Consider the following 15349-nt stretch of genomic DNA (forward strand, 5'->3'; position numbering starts at 1 on the left):
TTGAATTTAATGTGTATTTTATTACTATTATTTTATGAACGATTTTAATGTAATAATTATATAAACTTCAAAGATATGTCTGCAGTTTTTGCTCGTTCTCATAGCGGTGATGGAGCGAGTGATCCTCATTTAGATCCTTCGTGAGTACCTATTTCCTTTGAGACAAGTAATATAATATAAGTAGTCTATTTTTTTATCAATAAATTACAAATTTCTATTATTTTATTTAATCTAATTTTATTGTTGACTTAAAATATGTAGCACCTACCCCAAGAAAGAGAGGTCCATTTCGATCCAAAAATTTGGAGCAACTTGTGTAAGACAATAAAGGCTCGTTGAAACTAGATTTTGATCTGAATGAAGGAACCTGCAAAGCAGTTGGTGATTGTGGGACATTGTTCACAAGGATTATTGGTAACCTTATTGATCACCATGTGACATTATATTATGACTCGTGGCAGTGTTTTGGATGTAGACAAGTTTTTTATAATGGGAAAATTGAGGTAAATTTATAAAGATATTCACATCTAATGTTTTTTATAATTTCAAAATTCTAACAAGTTCTTAATTTTTTTTAAGGAATATATCATTCTCCCCAGAGATCTCCCTGAGTGGCGATTGATATCGATCGACATTGAGCAGGAGTTTCAGGATCACTACAAAGATAGAAAAGGTTGAAAGAAAAATATTTCGATGAACATGGTGGATATGATGATATTGAGACAACCAAAAAGAATCCACCGTAGGACATGGACAATGACAATTGGCAGAAGTGTGTTGACCTTTTCACCTTTCCATAGTACATGGCACGCTGAAAGGAAAATGCTGCCAACAGAGAAAAACAGAAGTATCAAAGTCTCCATGGATCGACCTCTTATGCTTCTGCTTGATTTAAGAAGGTAAATAAAAATATGTAGATAGTTTGAAGTATTTTCAGCTTTCTTAATAATAGTTTAAGTATTTAACTTATATGTTGTTATATTTTGTGTTCTAAAGATGAATCCTCAAACTATGGAATTAATACGTTCCATGACATGCCCAATCATCCAACACGTGGATGGGCGAACATGAATGTTAAGGAATCATATGTAAGTAACTTTCTAAGTTTTGTATGAATGTTTATTGATTAATTATATTATGTATTAATTGTATTGTTCTTAAATTGCAGGATGCCTTGCAGCAAGAAGATCAGACGCAAACGCAATCGCAATCGCAATCCCAATCCCAATTTCAATCTTCAGCAGGAAGTGTCTATATCGATGAGACGCAAGTCGCCTCGAAGGTACTTGGTCAACGTCGTGGCCACAACCGAGGTATTGGATGCAAGCTGAAGTGCACTAGTTCCTTTGCCACCGGCACCACCAGAGCCTCTTCACAATCAGAGGCATCATATGTCGACCACAGTTGTAAAGCCCCGAATTCTCCGATGTGTTTAATGGCGGGATTAGTAGGCCGGGAGGGCCATACTTGTTTAATTATGCCATTAAATGATAATATGCATGTATATGTGAATTATATTATAATATGATGTTAAATGCATGCATGTGAGTCCACATTTTAATTACAGGGGTGTGATGGTAATTTGCCCCATTGAGGGTATAATTATATATCTGTATGCATGTCGGTGATTTATGTAGAGACCACATTATAATGTGGGTTTGTTTGAGCTATTCGGCATGAGACGATCTTGGAATATTGATTAGTGGTCTAGTCACAACAGGTTTAAGTTCGGGGCTCGAGGTGAGTCTCGGGGTGATTTTGATGATTAGAGCGTTACCGGGAGTTAATGGGTAACGGGATACGAATTATTGGTGTTTGAGATTACTGAGAATAGGGGGAATTGGAGAGCGTTAATTATGATTAACGAGATAGGAGGAAAATACCAATTTTTCCCTTGGGAGCCTTTAGAAACCTTAAAGTGACCTAGGGGTCAAATGGTCATTTCACCCCTAGGATAGATATAAGCCATTGTTGGCTGAGAAAGAGGTAGAAAAACAGAGTATGTTCAAGAGCCTTCCCGTATCTATTTCTCCTTTAGTTTTCTTTGAGATTTTTGAACCATTCATGAGGATTCAAGCTTGGGAAGCAAGCCTTGGGAGTTTGGGAGTGTGTTCCATCCTTGAAGAGCATCATAAGCTAAGCTTTGGGTAAGTTTCTAACCATAGAATTCGCTGGTTTTCCCTATTTTAGTTCTGTTTTGCAGCTGTGATTTCTAGGTTGAGATCTGGGTTTTGTTGGGAGTTTTGGCTAGGGTTCCTATGGTTGGGATGTTTGGGGTATGTTGAGATTGTTTTTGGGTTCATTTGGCATAAAAAATGGGACTTGGAAGCTTTGAAATCAGGTTGGAATCGAAGGTGATGAAGAAGGTCGGTTCAGGGGATTTCTGGTTTGGAGGTAGTGCTATAGCGCCCACCCTAGGGCGCTATAGCGCTACTCAGGAGGCTTTTGGGCGTGTTGGAGGTTCTGAGATTAGCGCTGGGGTGCTAGGGGTCAGCGTTGTAGCGCTACCCTGTTCCTTCAAAGTCTCGTTTTGAGTGTTTTTAAGGGTTTTTGACTTGGGGTTTCAATCCTTAAGGCCCGGGATCGAATCTACTCACCATGTGGGCATGTTTCGAGGTCCCGAGAGTGGTGCTTAGGTTAAGACCCTATCCATGTTGATTCTCATTAATGGAGGTTATAATTGGTTGTGATTAGGTAACCACTAAGGAACCAAAAGATCGATCGTTCTCAGGAGTCGTTCTTATAATATCTCTCGCTCGAACCTGAGGTAAGAAAACTCCACCCTGTGTATATGACATGCGTAATTGTTATTGAGGCATGTTGATTGATAAATGCGGACATGGAATGCATATTAAATGCTAGTGAATATTTTTTACTTGTATATGGCACTGACTAGTCAGGGATACTGACCTAAGAGTCAGAAACGGCATAAGCGTCCTGAACGCAGGGCCAAATGAAGATTAGATCTAATCGATATCACTATTGAATGACTCTAAGGCATTAACATTGGACCGACCCTAAGGTCGATGAACTTATAAGTGCTTGTCTAGTCTAAGACTAGTTACTGGGAGCCAAGGCATAAGGTCCAGGTGACTGCTTGTCACATGGCTAGGGAACAATGTTCCAGGGTTATGACTCTATGGTCATGAGGAAGGTTATGTTGGTGACCAGTCACCATGCACCTATCCTGGTTAAGATAATGAAAGGTTCACTTACCTGTTAAGCCCCGGTGACCCTATCGTCACAAGGCTAAAGGGAGCTATTCCCTATTTAGTGACTTTTGTGACTGTCACCTATCTGTCTTGGACTGATAGTCCTGAATGATTATTATGATCATTGTTGATATTATATCATGCCTTATTGTGTTTTCTTGCTGGGCCTTATCTCACGAGTGCTATGTGGTGCAGGTAAAGGGAAAGAAAAGCTCACCCAGCCTTGAGTGGAGAGCATAGGTGGTGATGTGTACATATGCGGCCGCTTGACCACCATGGCCAAGGAGTTCTCAGAGGAGCTAGGGGGTTTACCCTGTTTTTGCCGCTTAGGTCGGCGGGGTTGTAAATTTTGAAACAGTAGTGGCCATTTTGTATAATGAACAACTTATAAATGTTTGAATAGCTCATGAGCAGTTTATATACTTAATAAAATATATCCTTTCCTCTTTGTTGTTTTTCACCTTAACCTGTTAATAACACTTAGAACACGTTTTTAACCAAAGAACTCGGGTAGCGGGTCAAATTTCCGGTTCACCGATCACCGTAACTGCTCTGGGTTAATCAGGGCGTTACAACAGTTTGCTCTCCAATGGTACCAAATGAGGGTTACCAGTCAATGGTTCAACACTTCTATCAATACATTGTGACCCAGAACAATAACTTTCTCCAAATGCAGCAATTTATGCAAGCTTCCAACCCAAATACTACAGTCCCACAATTTCAACATGTGAACTTGGACATGAATATGATCCAGTCCATGATGGCGAACTTTCCACGCTCGGGCCAAATTCCACCATAGCAGGCACCACAACAACTATAACAGTAGCCCGGCGATGATGACGACTTTGTGATTGATTTAGATGACATTTAGTTTGGTTGTTTAATGATTTTAAACTTATTAATATTTTGTGTTGTTTTTTACATTTTGAAGAATACTTACTTTTGTATTAAGTTTAACTAAATTATTTTTATTTTGATTTCATATTAATATAATTTTATGTTAAATATTTATAAATTTTATTAATATTAAATTAAATTTTCTTTAAATAAATTAGTTTTATTTATAATTAGATTTAATTAATATTAAAATGAATTTTAAAAAAAATCCTACAGCGAAGACAAGTCGTCGTAGTAGAGTACATGCTGAATGCGCAATTCTGAGATTTCGTGACCCTATTGTGACCACATGTCATCGCAGTAGGTCCGTGAACTGCACCTCTTCTCTACGATGACATGTCTTCCTGTAGAGTGTGGGGTTTACAAACCTACTGTGACGACATGTGGTCGCAATAAAAGGTTTTAAAATTCAAATTTTCAAATTTTGCACGGACCTACTATGACGACATGTCGTCGCAATAAAACATTTCTACTAAAAAAGGTGATTTCCTACTGTGACAATGACATATTTTCATTGCTGTAGGACCCTACACATACATATCTACATTGACGAAGTTTTTGCAATGACAAGTCAACGTAGCACAGCTTTAGCGATGGCTGGATCTATAGCGACAACAAAAGTCGTCACTGTAGAACTCTTTTCTTGTAGTGGCTACCCTTTTGTTAGACCCTAAATAGTTTAATAAATTATTTTATTTAAAAATATTAACTAATAACAGTTGTGAGTCATTTTTATTTGTGTCAATGTCAACCACATAATAACATAAGTTATCTAATGAAACTTCTAAATTAGCAGTTGTGTGAAATTAAATGGCCCACCATAAAATAACAGTGAACTATTTTTTGTGAAATCATTTAGAAAGTAAATTGACCCATTTGAAAAGTATTAGATAATTTTATTGTAATTTTGGTAATTGTAACGCCCTCCTAATCCACGACCGTTACACTGTATACTTAAAATTGTGTCTAACTTGCTAATCAGGTCAAAAATGTGTAACTATGGTTAGTGACAAGTGTTAGGGTTAAAAATTTTGGTCAAAGAACTGTTGACTTTTATTCAAAAAGTTTTATATAAACATGGGATCCCAAAATATTACAACTAAACTTTTGAAAAGGGTAAATACACATCAAAAGTTACATCAGCTGGCCTAAGCGGCAAAACAGGGTTAAAACCCTAGTTCCTCTGAGATATCCCCGATTGTGATGGTCGAGCAACCGCATATGTACATGCCGCCACCGAAGCCCTCCAACTCATGGCTGGTCAAGCTTTCCCTTTTCCTTACCTGCACCACAAAGCACCCGTGAGCCAAGGCTCAGCAAGAAAACACAACGTGCAAAAATAGAGAATATAAACTTAAAAATACCCATTCAACACAATCAGTAATAACAATCCATATATATTAGCATTTAAACCCAAGCAGTTGATCATTGGATCAACTTGGGACTGCTGCCTTAACTAGTTGGCCTTAGAGCCAAATCCCGACCCTATGCCCTAGCTACATGACCATAGAGTCACCAGGGGCCCTTGCCCTTAGCTCTGTCTTACTAGCCATTGAGCTAGCCCAACCCCTTGGTTGATTATTGACCTTAGAGTCGATCAACTTAATAGTACGTTACTGGTTTAGGCCTAAGCCTCCCGACCAGCGCACATCGTGCTATTGCCATCCTTGACTCATAAGTCAAACCTTGATCCAGGATTAGATATCTTAATACAAAACACCGATGTGGATGGGCACATCCCGATAAACTAAGAACATATGTATGTTAATCATATGCTCCCATTGGGTAACCATTTCCACAACACTAAACATATCCATTTAACGGGGCCACATGCCCTAACCATAGAGTTCATGCAACGATTATAAGCACTTAAGCATATTTATTAGTAAACAATTGAAACAATAGCTTAGCATAAATATCCTGGGGCCCAAGCCTTGATCATGATAATGTACAAGAGTCGGGCCAAGCCCTAATCACATATAACATGTATTTGGTACAGTTTTCTTACCTCAAGTCCGAGTAAGCTCGAGCACGATCCTGTTTTTGAAGGCTACATCCTTATTGATAATGAACTTGAAGGCTACATCGATGGCACCCTTCCTTGCCCTCCCCAGTTCATGGATTCTTCATTGACTCGGGTGGATTCGGCTTTCATTTTGTGGCGTCGATTTAGTCCTTTACTCGTGAGTTGTCTTTATGCATCCCTCTATGATAATATGCTCGGAAAAATCGCGAGCTTCATCACAACATCGGAGGTCTGGGTTTCTCTCGAATAGATTTATACTGCAACATCCTTTCCTCGAATATCCAAGGTTCACACCAATCTCCAAAACCTCAAAAAGATAGTCTTACAGCTCTTGCTTATCTTTAGAAATTGAAGTCCCTTTGCAACGTTCTTGCCTCTATTGGAGAACTCGTATCTCGTCAAGATCATTTGATGTCTATTAAATGGTTTGGGTCCTGAGTATAATGCTTTTGTCACCCCGATTCAAGCTTGACCCGATAAGCCAACAATCAAAGAGGTCCATTCTCTGCTTCTCAGTTACGAGGCCAGGATTGAATGCCAAACAACAACAATCTCTACCAACTCCCTTCAAGCCAACTTTGTCAATCTTCCCTTTACCAAATTGAAACCAAAAACCCCATCTCTGACTTCCCATTTCACTCCATGATTTTAACCCCACCCAACTTATCCCTCTTCCTCTGCTTCCCCACGAACCTCATTTTCCCCCAATATGCCTTCCTCTTGCTCTTCTAAGTCATGGCTTACCTCTTCTAAGCACAGGCCTTATTGACCTAAGTGTTAGATCTGCTTCAAGCTTGGGCATACTGCCCCTTCTTTCTATCACTGTGATAATTTTCACTATCAACCATCACCATCACCATCTCCTTCCCTTCCCTTCAATGACTACTTATCTTTATATACTCCTTCTCCACCACTTCTCCCGACCCCTGGCCTTGTAACTGATCCCTCCTGGTATATGGACTCGGAAGCTTCTCATCACTTCACTCTGGACCTCAATATTCTTAAAGCAGATCAACCATATCATGGTGGTGAAAAAATTATTGTGGGCAATGGTAAGCAAGTTTTCATTTCTCATATGGGTTATGCATCTTTACCTACTTCTTCCTCTCTTCGTAAACTTTGTCAAGTTTATCACTCTCCTTTTCTATTTAAAAATATTCTCAGTGTCTCTAAGTTTTGCTTCGATAACAATGCATATGTTTTATTTCACCCCAATTTTTTCTTTTGTCAAACACCATGACAGCCACAAAATTCTTCCCTATGGCCTCCTTGATCAAGGAATGTATCTTGTTTCCTTACTAGCCTCTCTGCCCTCTTCCTCATCCCATCGTCCTCAACTTCTTCTGTCCACCAAGATTGTTATCAAAATTTGGCATTCGTGTTTAGGTCATCCTTCTAAGGATGTTATTTCTACTGTTGCATCTGCTTGTAATTTTTCTTTTTCTAGAAATGACTGTCTTTTCTTTATTAGTACTTCTTGTCAATTGGGAAAGTCTCATAGACTTGTTTTTCCTAACTCTTTATCTCGGCCTTCCAAGCCTTTTGAATTAATACATACCGATCTTTGGGGTGCTTCCCCGGTCACTACAATTACTGGTGTTAAATATTTTGTGGTCCGGCGATGTAGGAAGACCATTGAACCTAACACAAGATAGAAAAACCCCTAAATATGAACGCCACACTATATCCACTACTTTGTTTCACTACGACTCGAGATCTACATGGAAATGGTACGTTACATTACTAGGGACTTATCGATCTATAGCATTTAGTGTAGTTCGGTGATGTAGAAAGACCATTGAACCTAATCTAAGATAGGAAAACCCCCAAATATGAACACTACACTATATCCATTACTTTGTTTCACTGTGACTTGAGATCTACATGGAAATAGTACATTTCACCACTTAGGGACTCATTGATATATAGAATTTAGTGTGGCCCGATGATGTAGGAAGACCACTAAACCTAATTCGAGATAGAAAACCCCCCCAAATATGAACGCTACAATATATCCACTACTTTGTCTCATTATGACTCGAGATCTACAAGGAAATAATATGTTTCACCACTTAAGGACTTATCGATCTATATGATTTAGTATGGTCCGGTGATGTAGGAAGACCACCGTGTTAGGGTTTTATGCCATAATTAAACTCTAATTTATTTGTAATCTCATTTTATTATCAATAAAAGAATAGAAATTAATTTTGACTTGGTCAATCGCTTTGCTCACATGTTTTATTTTCATGATAATTTGTTTAATATAAAGTTCTATTAAATCCCGAGCATATAGCTAATCATATTTATAGTAATGTTATCACAATGGAATATAAATATGATTATATGTTAAAAAATAAGTTAGTCCTAAGATTAGTGAGTGCACATGATTTACACTGACTTGTCAATCTACGATATGATTTACTTACACATTGTAGTGTTATGTTCTTTCCAGAATATTAGCAAAGTAGATAAGATTGAATGTATTTGTTACATCGGACTGGACCGATATTGATAGTAGATAAGACAAGTAAACATACCGTTATTATCTATTCTAGTCATATCATATAGTTCACCATAGGTCAATTCAATCTCAATTCTCTGAGTGGTTAGTATTCTAACTGATTGTATTATTTGAGTTATTTGACTTGTTCATTAGTAGCTTACCCTACAGACTAGCCCATACTTATATCTTGGGAACTCAGTAGTTTACTTAAGTGGGAGTTTTAATCATAGATATGAACATTTATAACTTCTGATGAAGAACTAACACGATGGTTTCCTTTTAGTTTGGTTCAAGGTGCTAAATGATAGAGATCTCATTTCAGTAATTAATATTAGTTTACTGAAATATCATTTACAAGGAACTAAGTGTTTTAAGGATAAAATACAATGTAGAGAAAAATGGTATTTTAGTCACATCTCATTGTAGACTGTCTATAGTGGATTAAGTGATAATTATTGTTGTAACAATGGATAACTAATAATGTATCTATATTGCTAATATAGTATTCTATGAATTCAAGAGTGAAATTATGAGTCTTCAGTGGAGTCACGAGGAATTAATAAGTTAGTAAATTTATTTGTTAAATTTATGATAACTTATTGGAGCTTGATTTCATAGGCTCATGGTCCCCACAATACCTTGGATAATCATCTTAATAGTCTCAATTTATTTATTTAATTATCAATTAGAATTATCAAAGTTGATTAGGTCAATTTTGGATAACTTCATAGAGTTATGCAGTTTAGAGAAGAAAAGAGATTTTAGGGTTGATTTATTAATTAAGTTAATTTAGTGTCTAAATTAATAAATGAGTTTAAATCAATGTTCAAATTATAAATAATTAATTGGATAAATGATTTAAATAATTATTTTATTAATTAATCAATAGAAAATAATACGGGTCTTGAATTTAAGTTCAACGAGCTTATAATTAAATGAGAAATTTCAAGAGCCTATATAGCCCATGAGAAGTTCGACCTAAGGGCTGTATTTACCTATTATTTTATTGATTTTTTAATTAAATAAGTCACCTAATTGAGCCTATAAAATAAATGCTAAGTGAGAGTTGAAAACAAGTGAACATAACATCTAGATTTGATGCTTTAGGGTTTTAGACTCTCTCCATAACTCAAGTCCTTTTCTCAACCTCTATATTCTCTTCTTTTCTTCTCTCTGTGTATCTATCTCATGTGTTGAGAATTTCTCACTCTAGTCTAGGTGATTTTAAGGATATTGTGGAAGACTGTGAAAAAATTTGAAGATCGGTTTAGTTTTTTGGTGATACCCTGCGATGAAAAGGATACAAGGGTTAAAGAAACTGAAGGAATGACTTATTCATTTTGCTGCATATAATGTAAGTGTTCTTATCATTATCTTTGTTTTATTCAATTATAAAAACATGTTCTATGTTTTCTTATAATAATTTGTTTAATATATGATTTACATGAAAATAAATAAGATCTTGTATAAGTAATTCCCAACAACTGGCCTCAGAGCAGTTGAACATGGTAAAAATTGAATTATTTGATGTGTTAAGTAATTGGATGGAATTCATGTGTTTTATGAAGCATGTTGAACTTTTATGTGATTATTAGCAATTTGGGGCTTTTTTGTTGTGTATTCTATGCAATTAATTTATAAAAATGCTTTATTTGGTGTAAAACATTGTAAAAATTATTTAGAAAATGTTTTTTGGGTTGAAAAATTACACAAATTTTTTTTAGAATTTTTTTGGGCTGCAAGGGCCTCCTGTGTGCGCATCTGCGTGCGTTGCCCTTCCCCGTGTGCGACCGTCGGTAGCGTCTCCCCTGGCGGGCGCCTCCCTCCACAACGTCTCCCAAGGTGCGCGTCCATGTACCCAGTGTTACGGGCTGGCATTTTGACAGCGGAAATGCCCGTGCGACACCCTGACTCCTCTAAGCCAAGGTTAGCCTTCCAACCAATCGAATAATAATGGGCGCATTTTTTACGTAACTGTGTGCCTCTGCACACTTCCGTATCTCGAACAACTCCCGCTGGGTCATGCTCTCAAGCTACTATGAGTGCAACCATGGATCAAGGCTATCTAGCCATGACACTCACACTGTCTATAGGTTCTCACTATGGCAAGGTAAATCCCAACACCGATGCTGACCCAAACATTCGCAAGCCAAGTTAGCATGTGTGGCCAAGAGCCAACACCAAGCTGACGTGCCAACACCTCTCATCATGCCCCATTCGATTCTATCTGAATAGCTCACGTCACAGACCAAGGACTCCCATACGTCCATGGTCCAATCCTCAAGGAACCATGCCTTCACGCATGTTGGCAGGCCCTCAATACTAGCTGCCAGACTAGTAGAACACACTGAACCTCTGTCCTTCTCAAGCATTGTGCACCCTTCAATGCCTGTATGCTAGCAAGTCCCAAGAATGACTTCCCATCCCATCTCGTGTCAAAACTCGTGGCCATGATGCTCCACGACGTCTCTCAAAGGTTTGGGCCATGTTCCATGCAAGCAGCATACCGGCAAGCCAAGAGAACCATACCCATAAACCTCTGGCAGCACACTTCAACGCACTACCGGGGCGGCCCGGTAATGTCCATGAGTACTCCTACTCATGGAGACATATGAGTCCCCTCGTGGTCCTCATATGCCTTCCCTACTAGCCCTCATAACTAGTAGTATCTCACTTGACACACCTGCGCCAGGGGGTGGTGGAGAGTTGACACCAGGTGCTCCCCTTACAAAGAGCCGTCTGAGCTTTTAGCCTTCTACGAGGAACAAATATGATTTTTGCTTGGGAGACATATTGGGACTCTCAGCTCGCCAATTATCTGAATCTCCCAAATATTATTGCACCATTACGTTCATTGACCCTTCAATATGGAACCTAACAAGTCTTGTTCATTTCTGGGCAATATTGAAGATATTTACGAAAATGCCACTGTCGTACAAACTAGGCATCAGCATGCTCACCAGCCTGCAACCTTGTGTGCGCATATGACCGAGCACCATCCTAGTTTGTAACATGCCCTGAAGGCCAGCATGCTACACCGAGCAACCATGGTGAACAATACCCGATAATGGTACTGTTCATCACATATATTTTTTTAATTATTTATTTATTTTTAATTAAAATTAAATATAATAAATTATAAAATTATTTTTTTGTAACAAACCCAAAAATATCAAATTTATTCTATCATTTAAATAATTTTTTGAAAAAAAATATTTTGTTGTTTTTAATTGTTTATAAATTGGATATTTTCTACAAAGTTTCAAATTTAAAATTAAAAAAAAAAGTTATTTAATAAATTTTAAATATTTTAATATATTAAAATATTAGAATTAAGTTATCAGATTTTAAGATATTTTTTAAAAAAAAATACTAGTCATTTATGATATCTTTTATTTGAAAATATTAACATCTGATCATTCAATGGAGTTTAAAATTTAAATTATTTGAAATTTGAAAATTTGTTGACTAGATATTTTTTATGGATATTTGAATTTGTTTAACTATTTAAGATATTTTAGGCTTGTTATAACTATTAATATTTTATATATATATATATTTTTAGAATAATTGGTTAAAATATTTGTTGATAGTTGTAACAACACAAGATATTTTTTTAAAAACAGTTAATGATATTAGTTTTGAAATTTAAAATTGGTTAAATTTTAAAAATATCACGTTTTGCAAACTAATTAATAAAATATTTATATTTTGTTAATAAATGGGATTGAAATTAACTTTAGGTTAATTATTGATAAATCCTATTTTAATTAAATCAATATTTTTCAAAATGACCTAAACTAAGATGATTGTTGGTAAACGAAATTTAAATTAAATTTTGTTAATCGTTGATAAATTTCATTCAAATTGACTTATTTATTTTTTTTCAAAAAATTAATTAATGCGAATTTTGGATAAATTCTAAAAAATTAATTGTGGTATTTTCGCATAAATTCATAGACTTTCTCATATAGTAACATGATTAGGACTATCCAATTATAACATGTCTGTTTACACTATATGTGGTGTTTTTGCAGTTGGGCTTAGATGCATATAGTGGCCCATATGTTTGCATAATATATAGTATTTTGTTAAATGAAACATTCATAAAATGATTGGTTTTAATTTGGTCCATTAGAAAATGTAAAGTTTAAATTCCTCTTTTGTGGGTGATTCCACTTGTGAAGACCCATTTGCTTTGCATGATTATAGTGGGCCTAATCAATTAATAACAATTAATAAAATGAAGGTTTAAATTCCTGTCTTTTTGACCTTGTATGGAAGTTTGAGGGTCTTAGTAGTGGGAACGACTGATAAGTCCATTTCAGTGTTGTTTTAAGATGTGTTTTTATGGTAATCTTGAGTCTTTTTGTTTGTTTTGTGCAAGATTACGCTTCTGTTTGTCTTTGTTGTAGGTTGGTGTTACGAATTATGAGCTAAACACGAAAAGAAGAAGAAATGGTGGAATAATGGAGCTTTTGGTGGTTGTTCGTTTCAAATTGGCATGAAGGAGAAGTTAGACAGAGTTTTTGATGAAGGAAGGACTTACAGTGATCAAATTTTGAAAAAAAAAATAGAATTAGAGTCGCGACATGGGCTTAAGGGCCGCGACTCTAGAAAAGTGAGAAACTACACAAATCTGGCATGAATTAATGTCACGGCATGCCCTTTAGGGTCGCGGCATGATGAGTGACAGAGAGCAAAGGAAAAACTGGGCACTCACAAGGGCTGCGACATGGACGCATAAGGGCCGCATCGCTTGAAGAGGGAGGCGCAAACCTCCTGGGCATTATGAAGACACAGGCCACGGGATGAGACGACCAGTGCCGCGGCGCGCCTCCCTGAAGAGAAATAAAATACTATTTAGGTTTAAAAACATTAGAGATTAGTTTTTAATTACGAATTTTAGAGCGTTCTTGACGGCTAAGCTTATTTTCTGCATTTTTCTTCTTTAATTTCTTTTCATGTTTTGGATGTTAAAGATGATAACATTTATTTTTATGGTGTTAGCTTTGTTTGCCATGAACTAAACATTTTTCTTTAGGGTTTAATGTAGTCATTTTGGATCTTGTTAATTTTCTATTAATGCAATTTCATTCTTCTTCTTCTTCTTCTTCTATTCTTAATCTCTATCGGTTTGTGTTTAATGCTTACAATTTATTGGCCATTTATTGTATGATTTATAATTTTAATTTGAGATCCAAGAGTGGAGAGTTAAATATTTTATAGCCATTGAGACATAGATTGCATATAGGACGATAGTATCTATATGATTTGTGTATTTTTTAGGGTTATGATGTTTAAAGTGTGCCATGTGTTGAAATCTGACACATATATGTAGAAGATTTGCATATAGGCTGATTTCTTTTTATCTTGATAAAGAATTAAGATTGCCTTTGATAACCCACTATTAAGATTGAATTGTGCTGAAATAGTTAAATTCACAAGTGAATTAGTTGATGAAATTAATACCCTAGGACTTTATTCTTGAAATTCTTGTTATCATTGATTTATATACTTTAAGTTATTATTATTAGTTTATTAATTAATCTGAATTTTGATAGTCAAATAGAAATCAAGAGTAAATTGTTGGTAATTGATTAGTAACCTCTCTGGGAAGATTCCGTTCTTACGAAATTTTTTGCTTGTTACGATTACGTATACTTGCGTGTGTTATTTTACCAATCAAGTTTTTGGTGTTGTTGCCGGGGACTATTTGATCAATATCAAATAATTGATTCTGGTTCTAATTTGGCTTCTCTTTTACATTTTAGTTAATATATTTCCTTGCTTACCTCTTCATTTCAGGGTTAATTTGTGTATGTGACGTCAAGGATTGGTGTCACTAGTGCCTATTGATCTTGAGATTGAGGAAACTTGTAAGAGGAATAGAAAACATAAGAGGTTAGAAAGAATGGCTGAGAATGCGAATAATGGTGTACTCCCTACTGTTACGGGGTTACATTCAAGTGTTCGTCCTCCTACATTCAAGGCGAATAATTTTGAGATAAGACCCTTGATCATTCAGATGGTACAAAATTGTGTACAATTCAGGGGATTACCAAATGAGGATCTGAATCTCCATATTACCAACTTTTTAGAACTGTGTGCAACATTCAAAATGAACGGGGTGAGTAACGATTCTGCCAGATTAAGATTATTCCCGTTTTTGTTAAGAGACAGAGCTAAGAGTTGGTTGAATTCATTACAAGCCAAATCTATAGCCACTTGGGAAGGCTTGGCTCAGAAATTCCTTGCTAAATATCCCCCCCTGCGAAGTCAGCCTGATATAGAGGAGAGATTAATAACTTTCATCAGTTGGATGGGGAGTCTTTATATGATGTGTGGGAACGGTTTAAAGAGTTGCAAAGGAAGTGTCCACATCATGGAATAGAGAAGTGGCTGTTGGTGCACACGTTTTACAATGGTTTGGAGGGAAATACATGGACCATTATTGATGCAGCATAAGGAGGAGCGTTTATGAGAAAAAGCGCCAATGAAGCTTATGAAGCACTAAAAGAGATGGCCATGAATAATTACAATTGGCCCAATGAGCGTGAGAATAAGAAGGTGGAAGGAGTCTTAGAGGCAATCCTATTGCTTTATTGACCACTCAAGTGGCATCTCTAACCAAGCAATTGTAGCAGAATAGCCTCGCGCGCCCAAGCAATGCAAGTACAAAATGTAATGAGTTGTGAGATTTGTGGG

The 15349-nt window shown here is 36.4% G+C and overlaps 1 non-coding gene across 1 annotated transcript; it reads right to left on the reverse strand.

Moving 5' to 3' along the window:
* Positions 1-14927: 14927 nt before the first annotated feature.
* On the reverse strand, positions 14928-15033 carry LOC133813057 (small nucleolar RNA R71). Its single transcript, XR_009884103.1, has one exon. It is a non-coding gene; the product is annotated as a small nucleolar RNA R71 (small nucleolar RNA).
* Positions 15034-15349: the final 316 nt, after the last annotated feature.

This window comes from Humulus lupulus, chromosome 1 (assembly GCF_963169125.1).
Source record: "Humulus lupulus chromosome 1, drHumLupu1.1, whole genome shotgun sequence".
Classification (NCBI taxonomy): Eukaryota; Viridiplantae; Streptophyta; class Magnoliopsida; order Rosales; family Cannabaceae; genus Humulus; species Humulus lupulus.